This window comes from Cyanistes caeruleus, chromosome 9 (genome assembly GCF_971803275.1).
Source record: "Cyanistes caeruleus chromosome 9, bCyaCae1.hap1.1, whole genome shotgun sequence".
In the NCBI taxonomy this organism is placed as follows: Eukaryota; Metazoa; Chordata; class Aves; order Passeriformes; family Paridae; genus Cyanistes; species Cyanistes caeruleus.
In genome coordinates this window covers 7,909,202-7,919,158 of record NC_141709.1, presented here as the reverse complement: position 1 = coordinate 7,919,158, position 9,957 = coordinate 7,909,202, and positions in this window count along the sequence as shown.

Here is a 9,957-nt window from a genome sequence, read left to right as displayed (position 1 = left end):
GCATATAAATGGGGGTTTAGGGCTTCTTCTTTTCAAGGACATTAATTACTTTGTTAGAAAACATGTTCAACCTTTAAAAAAAAATTGCACTAAAGTGCTTCTCTCAAAGCATCATCCTTATAGTCTGTTCTGATAAGAGACCTCAAGGAATTTATGGCATTTGCTGCTTTGCAGATCTGCCCCACCTAAGGCTGAAATCTGTTACCATTTGAGGCACCTAAAAAGTGCTATTGATGTCTGTGTAATCAGGTCAGGTCCCACAAGTTTGGGGGTTTTCTGTAGCTATTTTCAGAAGACACATGAAGACAGGCTTGGTTGAAACACAACATTCCAGTTTTTGAAATTTTATTTAGGACTCAATTTAGCAAATAAAACTAGTTCAAGGCACGAGAAAATCCTGGACATTTTTAATGATTTAATCTTAAATCCTTTCTTCTCAAGTCATTCCTGCTAATTTCAGACCATCTCTCCACTGAGCACTGCAAAAAATTGATATTTCCAGAGTTTTGAGACACCAGGCTTTCCATAAGACTCCCCAAACACTGGGACCTATGTTCCCAGTGATGTAGGTCACTTTATCTCACAGCTCTAGATTCTTCCATATCTAAGTCCAACTCAGGAATCTGATCAAGGACTTCCAAATGTCAGGACTTTGTCCATGACTGCTCCTGAGTCCCAAACCAGAAGATATCAGTCCTACAGAAATATACATCAGTTTAGTCCTGGATTTATGAAATTCATGTGCTTGATTCAGGAAAGTCTTGGTGCTATGTATTTCCATTCACAAATAATGATTAAATCTTTTAAAAGTGAATTTTCTTTGCTGCAATTTTTCCTTTGGTAATACAATTTCCTTTGCCATCCAATAGTGTTTGAAACTGTTTCTCTGTCTCTTTTAAAGCTTAATGGACAGGTCAAGAATGGAAATTAGAAGGAAAGGAAGAGATTTGTTTTAGATAAAGGGAAGAGTGTAAGGCTACAAAAAAAGTTGCTACAGTGTCAAATCAAATAGAAAATTTCACTTTATACCATTCTTTTAAACAGAGATTTTATGACAATGCCAAGATAACCTTGTTAAAAGTATATCATTTAATCACAAAATAGTTTGTTTTAGAAGGGACCTTTAAAGGCCTCATGCCAACCCTCCTGCAGTGTGTGGTGAACAGGACAAGCTTCCACTAGATCAGGGTGCTCAGACCCTGTCCATCCTGGCATTGAATGGTTCCAGGGATGGGACAGCCATAGCTTCCCTGGAAAAACCTCTTCCAGAGTTTTAACAACCTCATTATAAAGAACCTTTTCCTTATATCCAATCTTAATTAACTCTCTTTTTAGTTTCAGACCATTACCCCTTTTCCTATGGCAGTATTCCACTGGATTACATCCCACCCTTCAGGATTGTCAGCCACAGCCTGGTGTCATGTGCAAACCTGCTGAGCAATTCATTCTGTATTTTAAAAATACCTTCACTACTATTTTGAGTGTGATTCCAGTAAAAATTGCTTTACAAACAAAATTACTTTTAGAAGAATCAATTTTTCCTGATGTCAACACATCAGTAAATTTTGTCCATTCTTGCCATTTTTCGACCTGGTCTCCAAATAACCCTGTTGCCACATCAGTCTGGGCAGGAATGATTCTCCTCCTCTCCAGATCCTCCTCATTGGGATTTATGATGTGTCCTTCCACTCTTAGTGTTGGGACAATGAGCAGAGACATGACAGGCACTCTCAGTAGGCCCTGCCTGTTTGGAATGCTCATGTATCAATGTCAGAGCTGTCCTTCTGTTTTCCTCCTTTCTTATTTTTTTTTTTTTTCCTTCCCTGAAAAAAAAAAAGAAGAAAAAAAAAACAAAACAAAAAAACCCCAAAATGACAACTGTAGACTTTGTAAATATTTAGAAAGTGTTCATGGAATAATCATGATATGACCAGCAGGATGTAATGACATAGGTTCACATAACCATTACAAGTTAATAGACCAGAAGACACACTCAGACTTTAATATCACACTTGTAACAAGACATTTGTGGAGAAAATATCATATTAAAGCTTATTCTCTACAGAATGTGGATTTATCTCTGAAAGTCTGGTCTTCATAATTTAAGTTTAAATGAGTTTTTCAAAAGCATTTCAGTTTTCTGTGATGAATCAATGTCATAAGTCATTTTTCTCCAGACAAGAAATTCCTTCAAAATGCCAACTTCTACCTTTTGCAATTTCAAATTGAATGATTTCTTTTTTACCCTGTAGCAGCCAACTTTTGCTAAAGATTACAGTTTGGCTTAATATGCTGTATACTGCAATTTAAAATTATTTTTTTTAAATACAAATATTTATTCAACCCACAAGAGTAGGAAAGCATCAGACCTCTAATTCAGATTGTTCAGATAATATTGGACAAAAAATTTTCAAGGAAATGGAAGTGTGCTATAAGAACTCGGAAAGAAAATCCACTTTGGAATGGACAGAGGACAGCTTTAACACTTTAATACCAGAGACTTGTTGGACTTGTGGATTCCCCATCCCTGGGGGGACTTGAGGGACCTGTGAATGAAGCACTTGGGGACATGGGTTAGTGGTGGCCTTGGCAGTGCTGGGGGGAAGATTGCAGCTGATGATCTCACAGGGCTTTTCCAGCCTAAATGATCTGTGAGTCTGTGAAATTTACAGTAAAAAAATGAAAGAAAACTAAACACACAGTTAATAAACCAAACCTGCTCTCCCTCTGCTTCAAGACAGCACAACACCCAGTTCTTTGCCTGAAGTATTTCTACTAACAGATTCAAAGATATTTTCCTTAGGTATTTATGCAGCACAGCAGCCATTCTGCAGTCTCTGGAAGAAAAGTATTTTCTAAATAAATATGGTTTGATTTGAAAAGAAATGGTGTGTGGCATGATGGATATAAAATGAGGAATGGTTGTTGATTCTATCAGTGCCAACAGACAGCCTGTGTGAGTTTTGCTCTACTCTGAACTCTCATCCAGACACCTCTGAATGTAACGATTTCTATTATTCCTAAGACCAAATTAACTTGCATTCCTGATGAATTCTTGTTTCCCAGAAGCTAATTTAAGAAACTGCCTTGCTTTCCTGTTTCCATTGAGCACATGCACACTTTTGGAACAGCAGGAATTCCACCAATGCCGAGTAAAGGACTCCGAAATCCTAAACAGATCTGATTTTGTTCTCCTTTCCTTGTGTCAGGTCATTTCAGAAAGTTCTGGTTTGTGCATTCATTGGAAGGACAGGGGCTGTGTGTAACATTTCTGAGGGTGAATATCAAGTGTGTCTGAGACCCCAGGGTGGAAATACATGATTGATGTTTTGCTACTGTGCCAGCACGACCTCGAGTACAAATGTGACACCGAGTCACACACGGACATCAAGCAGGAGGCAGTTCTCTGCCAGAGCTAAAGCAGACCTGCAGGAAAACTGAAACCCCTTTATACAGACCAAAAAGAGTTGTTAGTATGTTTGTTTTGGGTGTTTTTTTTGTTTGTTTGTCTGTTTTTTGGGTTTATTTTTGTTTCAACAAAAATAAAAATTAGAAAATGCCCCACTGGGCTTAAGTCCTTTAGTGGACTTAGAAAGATGTGCCATCAAATTTAACACATATCTTCACTCAATGACTGCAATAACCTACCTTTAAAATATTTTCATAGACTTCCACCATTTTTCCTATTTCAAATGTCTGGTTTCAAACTTTCCTCGTGGAGTCAAGGACAATGTTGAAATTTCCCTTTGTAAATTATGCAACATTATATGTTTACACTAAACACATAAGTACAAAATTATTAAGCCTGAAAGATTTTGCTAATCTTCTGAAATATTCTAAAGGTCTTTTTAAAAAAAATCAATAAAAGAAGTCCATCATCAAAGCCAGAATCCAAGCCAGTGTAGTGTTTTATGTGAACACAGCTCATATCTGATTGATCTCATTCAGGAAAGACTCATCAGCTGAAAAAATGGGATTATTTGGAGCTGTGATATCTATTGCTGTGTTCAAACTGACACAGAAGGAGATTAATTTTTTTAACTCCCATTGGCAGCCGTGCCACTGTGTCACTGCAGATCAGCCGTGCCGGGATTTATTTTTGTGCCCTAAGATAAATTTCATCTCTTAGATAACAAAAGAGTGAAAAGGAGAAATCAGCTGGTGGAATATCTGACCTACAGGGCAAACAGGCAAACTAAACTCCAATCAAGTCTTTATTGGGACTGAATGCCAAGACCTACATTAGCTCTGCTCACCCTTGGGGAATTTCTGGTAGCCTCCAGATGGAATTATGAACTATACAATTCCTACCTTAGCATCCTGATAATTCCCAAAGGTTCTAATATTAATTGTGTGCTCTTACAAGTTCTAGAAAAAAACTGTTTTCCCTGATGTTGTCACTGCTTCCCTTGCACAGAAGGCAACCCTTTGGTATTTAGAGGGAGAACAATATTTCTTACTTGATGGTTCCCTCCCTGATGGTCTGCAGAGTCTTTGCTCTGTAATTTAAATAGATATTTTTGGTACGGTTTCTGAAGTGATAAATGCTTAATTGAGGAAAGAATCTTCCTTAGTGAGGTCATGTGAGGGATAGAATTGCTCATTTTTATAGAGAAGGTTTGGAAATACCTATTTGGTGCTCTCCAACAAAAGCAGAAAAATGCCCAGCAGTTAAAGAACTTACAGAAATTAAAGGAAGAAACCCCCAAACAACAATTCAAACAGGTTTGGAAGTGCCTTTTCTCTGTCCTGTTTGCTGTCACTTGGGAATGGAGCAGGAGAGACATTAAATGAACGTGAACAAGCAGAGATTTTTCCTACCAGCCTGCAGACTCAGCCCTTGGAGGAGCAGAATTGGTTGGTGCTTTTTAGCTGTAGAGACAGGACAAGGGACAATGGCCTTGGACTGGCAGAGGGAAGGGTTAGATGGGATATGGGGAAGAAATCCTTCCCTGGGAGGGTGGTGAGCCCTGGCACAAGTGCAAAGCAGCACAGGGACAGCTGGGAAGGAATTTAATCCATCCCACTGAGCTCAGGGCACTGCCTTAGCTGTGCATTAAGATCTACAAGCATCAAAGACATTAAAACCATCAGCAGAGAGGTTGCAAAGACTGTTTTTCATATTATTATTTTATATTATTCTATTTTAAAAATCTCTTATTGGTATATGTATATAAACATGAGAAATATTAGATACTGAGAGCAAAGCTAAAAGTGCAGAATTATGGTGGCAGCCTGTGTTATAAACCAAAATATAAAAACCACCAAAACAATGAATCCAAACCCAACATACAGTAATGAAACAAACTCTCTCTTCCAGAAAAAAATATCTAACTACCATAATCTTTGTAAATTCACTAAGGTTAGAATACCAGCTCTGAGGTGGCAATCCAAACAGTTTTCAGTAGATTTGTATTAAAATTAAGGAATACACAAGATACTATTACCATAAGTTGCCTAGGGGAGTGGGAGTGGGTGAGCTGTTTGGTTTATGATTTTTTTTATCCCTTTTTGACAACTGGGAATATATTTTTTTTATGTCTGCATAAAATATAAATGAAATGTAACATTCTTATAAATAACAAAATTCTCAAAGGCCTCTCAACAAATTGCCTACAAGATGCAATTCTTAGAAACCAGTAGATTAGTAATTTATGCTTAGCTCCTATGGGCTTTTCTGTTTGGTGGTTAATTTAAAACTTTCCCTCCCCTCCCCCCAAGAAAAATAAATTAAACCCCAAAATTAATAAAAAAAGTTCTTCTGTTTTGCCTGGAAAACAGATCTGTGAAGTTTGTACACAACCTGCTAGAGAAAACCATTTGGCTTGAAAAGGAACATCATATAATGAACATTACATTAATGTAAGTCAGAAATGTAATAATTCTTTTACAAGCTTTGACCAGGGGTGACTCAACAAGCAGAGATATTAAAAAAAAACTACAAACCAAAACTGGGAGAAACACTGCTATGGTAGCAAAGCTTTTGTTGAGCAAAGAAGGAAGGATGGGGGATAACTAAGGAGATGATGCTTGAAAGTCCCTTCCAGCAGCCCTGCAGCAACTGCATGAGGAGGAGGAGGAGAGGTAGAAAAAAATTCCTGGCTATAAAAATAACAATTATCCACTCCTCCCCTCTGGATCCTCCCAAAAAGAAGAGGGAGAAAGGGACTAAGTAGAAATAGCTGATAAGTGGGAGTATCTCTTTACACACTGTTGTACCTAAATACGTGAAGAGCCAGGGACCAAAGAAGACAATCCTAATTAATTTCACTCTAAAGCATATAATTTCCAAAGAGCCCCAACGTTAGTCATGTTCTGTTCTGTGTTGTTCTGAAGCTATTTCAGCAGATGTGCTCTTACACTGAAAGGTGAATGATTTTATAAAATTTCAATGTACACTGAATTCCAGAAGGATTATATAAATATAAGACAGTATTACTTTACATCAGTGTTTTTCTTCTGCTCTTAAACAAAAGTCGTGCACTTGGAAATGAAGTCAGTAAAAGAAAGTTCTGTCTGGTAATTAGGACTCCATGTTTTTCATGCTTAATAGTCCTACTGTTTCTTCTGTTTTACCACCAAATTAATTCCATGTTGAAGCAATGTAACCTAAAAGGGACACCTCCCAAGACAATGCATTTCAGAGCCATTATAATACATAATAGAACAGGGTTGGTTGACTACACATCTGCAAAGAGAAGTGAAAAATTTGGATTCTCATCCATGTCATCCATAGTAATTTGCACAGACCACTATAAAGCCCACCTGTCTCCTTAAAAAAATCTAACAGCCACACTCTTATTACCTTCATTTGCTGCAAAGTACATGTTAGAAAGAGGAAAAATTTACACAAAATCTCTCAGTTCACTCAAGAGATCCTTTTTCTACAGATTTTTAAAGCTGTTAACTAGTTCTTCATAATTTCCTTATTAAGGCAGAGATGAAAAGCTATAGCTTCAGTTGGCAAAAATAATTAGGCCAGGGTGTTCTCCCTGAAGGTTTGGGCAAGATTTCCCTACCAAAATTAAGCCCAAGAGAATAAGTGGTGCATTAGAAATTGAAAACATCAGGTTCAAATTACCATTTTGCTTTTTTTTTTCTTTTTTCCCACGCATCACATGAGCAAGGTGTTTTTGTAAAGGGCTAATGCAGAGCTGATAAATCAAAATGCCACTGGCTTAGGAAGAAGGGGTGGCTGTGATGTGGCTGTGATGTCCCACAGCAGAGGGCCATGGAAAAGCAGGGTGGGACCAGAGCTATGGCTTTCTAGCTATAGCTTTAAAGATATGAAGAGAGAAAAGCTTTTTAGCTCTGTAAGAACTGACACTGTTGCCTCACAACCAACTTTCTGCCCTTCTTCACTTCATCCCTCTTCACCCTCCTTGGCTGAGCAGCCTTTGTGCTTAAACCAATTGTCACATGGACCTAATTATGAAGGAAACTCAGCTTGATTTTAAACTTACAGATTGTTTGCCAAAGAAGCATAAACATCTCAATGTTATGGAATTTGGGAATTAGGGAATCTGAGGGCTCCTTTGGAGTACTTGCAATTGCTGTTCAAAGCATCTCAAACCTCTGCCTGCATTATTACAGGGTAACTCCTGCTCCTTCCTGTGCACTCACTCAGGAGATCTGCAGGAGTCGGGGTGTGAGACTCCAAGTGTTCTTTGGGGGGCTGGGTCCTGCTTTTCCTGGGTACCTGTGTGGGCTTTTTTGTGTTTACAGAGCTGATTCAGTGCAATACAGTAAAATTAAGGTGTCCCTTTGATTCATACCTGAGTGAGTTCAGAAATATGGTAAAGTCCACACTCACCTGAATTTTCATTTCCAGTAAAATAAAAGGAAAGGAACATAAGGCATTATCTCTAGCTGCACTAAATAATAATAAGCTTTATGCTTTTACAGTGTTGGAAATTCAGCAGTGCTTGAGAGAACAAAAGTAAGACTTGTTGTTGAACTTGTTTCTGGATTAAAAGTTTTCTCAGAAGACAAGGAGTAATTTACAAAAAGTGCAATGAAATAAAGAAAAATAGAGGAGCTAATATATTTCTTCTTCAGTAGAGCTACAAGAAAACACATCAATGAAACAGGTGATATTGTATTCTAATAATACTATGGAATTGTCTGGGGGAGACAACAATAGAGATATTCATTAATATCCAATAACAAACAAAATGCAAGGAGCAAATGCTGCTGGTCTTATCTTGGCAAGAAGTCATGTTAAATTTATTGGGAATTACTTAAAGAAATCAGAAGGAATTCATAACCTAAAGTTAAGTTTTAACATTCAAGGGGTCACACAATTTTAGATGACACTGTAATTGCAGCACTGGACTCCAGAAAATACTCAAATTTAAAAACATGAAATCTTATACTGTCAAAAAAAGTGCAGAATGCATTTACAAAATATGTAGATGGAAAACTGTAACTAGGAAATCTGGGAGGTGGGTTTTTCGGTTCTATTTTTTTTCCAAGAATAGCTGTAAAGATAGAAAAACCTCTGATTTTATTTGACATGTGTCAGTAGCATAAAAATGCCCAAATAAATCAGACAATCATCACTCATGAAATGACAGTCTGCTCTAGGCACACTCTCTGGAAAACCTCTTTCACATGAGCTAGAAGTGAATACTTGTGGCAAACTCCAGATTAAAATATTTTCAAATTGATTGAAAACCAAAAAAAGAGCATTTAAATCCTCTCAAAAATCTATCTTGAAAGATGTCTTGTCTCAGAAAGAAAGGAGTTCAACACTAGAAAAGGAAAGTCACACAATGTGAATTATTACATACCTGATTAAATGATCTTTAGCATATGAAACAGGCTGTAGGAAATCACAAAGCTGATAATCTCATTTAAAATGTTACCATAGCTAGAGAATTTAAAATAATGCTACAGGTGTCTAGAACCCAAAAAATCCTCCAATTTTCAATATACAGTCACTGAGATATTAACTGGTTGAACTTCAGCTACTGTATTGAATCAACGATGGACTCCACAGCACTAGAAAAATCTACAAAATCTGAATTCCTTTTAGCAAAAAACAACCCTTCTTATCACTGTGTTGGTGGCAGAGTCCTTACACATCCCACTCTCACAGACTTGCAATTCAAGTAGCAAAAATTTGAACTAACTACTTAAAAATCTGGATTAACAAAGTAAAATTGGAATTAACCTCAAAATTGGAATTAACTACTGAAAACTGCCCTATCCAACCTGGCCTTGGACACTTCTTGAATATCTTGAATTTGGTGGTTTGTGATTCAATGTAGAACTCAATCTACCTATTTTTGTCATCAAATGTGGCCAATGAGTGTAATAAAACATTCATTACTAGTTTGGTTATTGATATTTTTCCTAGAAGATGTAATTAATTTCAACTGATTGATGCATCACAAATCAATGTATAGGGAGATATTAAACAAAGAAAAAAATAGTGATGAGCAAAAGATTGTTAATTAACTGGGAGAAAAAAAAGGCAGAAGTCCTTGAAGCCATAAATTACATTTGTTTATAATATCTATTATCTCTTCAGTGTGTTTCTTATTCAAGAAGAGAAAATTACTTTGCCAGTCCTTGACCTGATTTTGTTCCCTGTCCATTCCTGTACCTGTGTGGGTAAATAGATTTAACAGGGTCTTGGTCTGAAGTCTGAATGGCTGCAAGCTTAGGGCTACAGACCAAGATTAACTATGGGCTTGTAATTTCTAATTTCTGTAACACTCTTGATGCAGCAAGCAGGCAGCAATCTTCTGTCTATCAAAAAATCAAAACCAAAAGAATATTCTTTCATTTAAATCTGGCCTAGGAATGCAAGCAATTAGAAATCCAGTATGAACAGAGCTGACAACTGAAATTCTCTCACCTGGACGTTAATCTCCAGGGGAATATACAGGAAACCATAAACAAAAAAACAACAAAATAAATATATATGCCATATACAAATACATAAATAAA